Consider the following 1796-nt stretch of genomic DNA (forward strand, 5'->3'; position numbering starts at 1 on the left):
AGCATGTTTGTTTTGTATTTGGAGCCCCCACTGTAAGGTCCTGGTCCAGCAACAGTACTCACCAGACACCAGTCCCCATATCTAAGGCCACAATCTTCACCTAAAGCAAGCCCCCGCTCAGGCTCAGGAGACGGGTTGTGTTTCCCAGCTCCTGGTTGCTTCAAGAACTTAGTGCAGAAGGGATGGTGTCTGGGGAAGGGGTGGCAGCTAACCAGGGCAGCTAACAGATAAGCAGTACCAGGATTCCAACAAGACAAGTCCAGAATACAGAGCAAGAGGTCATACACATGTATGCAGCGGCTGCTGCTATTTCTCTATACACTTTGCTGCTGAAAGTGACATTGCTGGACAAAACAGGCCCACAGAACGGAAAAAAAGAGTTTCCTATCACCCACTTCATATTTGCCCAGGGCCCAATTTTGTCTTTAAGGCCTTCTGTGTTTGGTGTTATTTTCACATAAAAAATAATTTAAAAATGTATCTGTAGTATACTTTATCACATTTAAAATATCCCATTACTTTCTCTTTTTCCCAATCCTTTATGAATATTGCTGTGTTACTTTGAATTGTATTTCTTTGCGTTATACTTTATGAAACCTAAACAATACCATCCTTTTTATTTTCCTTATTCTTTTTATTCTTGATAGTGGTGTGGAACTTTGTTTCTGATCTTTGTTAAATTATTTCTATGCTTTATTTAATTAATGAATAATGTCTTCAATAATCATTTATTTTTAGCCCCGATTCAGCAATATTGGCTGAACAGGACTTCAAATCTTTGAGGCAGTATTCATTTTTTCAGCATTTTGGACCTTTCCTAATACACAGAACAGGATCTCTACTTTCAATGCAACCAGGAGTCTAAGGCCACGTAAACACGTGCAATAATTATTTATGGAAAACGAATGATTAATGACCATTCAATGACTACTTCACAATTATTCATAATTATTTTGAATAATTCAAATATAATCCACCAATAATGTACACACACTAGGTACAATCATTTGAGCGATGCAGGAAGTGACGTGTACTAGACGTAGTGTACGCAGAAATATCCACAATCACTGACCGAGCAAACGTCGCCCAACCTGATCCGCTGGGACAGTCGTTCATTTCCAGCGACATTCCTCAGTCATGGATAGTCGTTGTGCACTTTTTTGTTAATGATTATTGGACGATTGGTCGTTAACTGTTTGTTTCCAACAATAATTATTGCATGTGTATACATTGCCTATGACAATGGGCATAACAACCTCTAAGACAGTGGCCCTGATTCATCAAGAAGGTCACTCGCGCATCGGTTTTCGCGATCTGAAATCGGAAGCCGTCGCGCAATTCAGCAACTGGATGAGCTTGCGGCCGGAGCCGCGCAGCTTTACACTGGCGAGCTTGCATGAAAAGTCACTATTCCCCTAAAAAATCATTCATTCTAATGGCACACATATTACCCTTAGCCCTAAAAAAAAATGTTTGCGCTGTTGAAATGTTTAAAACATTTGTGTGTGCTAAGAAAAAAGCATATTTTAAAATCACTTATTTCTTTTCTGTTAGGCAAGAGTTAACCGAATTCAACTTCTCTACATAGGCACCTATGTAAAAGCTTACGATGCCTGTTCAGGTGAGCCGCTCGTGTGTAAATCTCGCGACTGACCGCGCGCGAAGCCATCGGACCAGATTTTCCCACAAAAGTCACAAGCACACACACGTTCTTTTGTTTGCTTCTTATGTATATGTGTGTGTGTGTGTGTGTATATATATATATTTATATATATATATTTTTATTTATTTATAAT

This window comes from Pyxicephalus adspersus, chromosome 5, assembly GCF_032062135.1.
Source record: "Pyxicephalus adspersus chromosome 5, UCB_Pads_2.0, whole genome shotgun sequence".
NCBI lineage: Eukaryota > Metazoa > Chordata > Amphibia > Anura > Pyxicephalidae > Pyxicephalus > Pyxicephalus adspersus.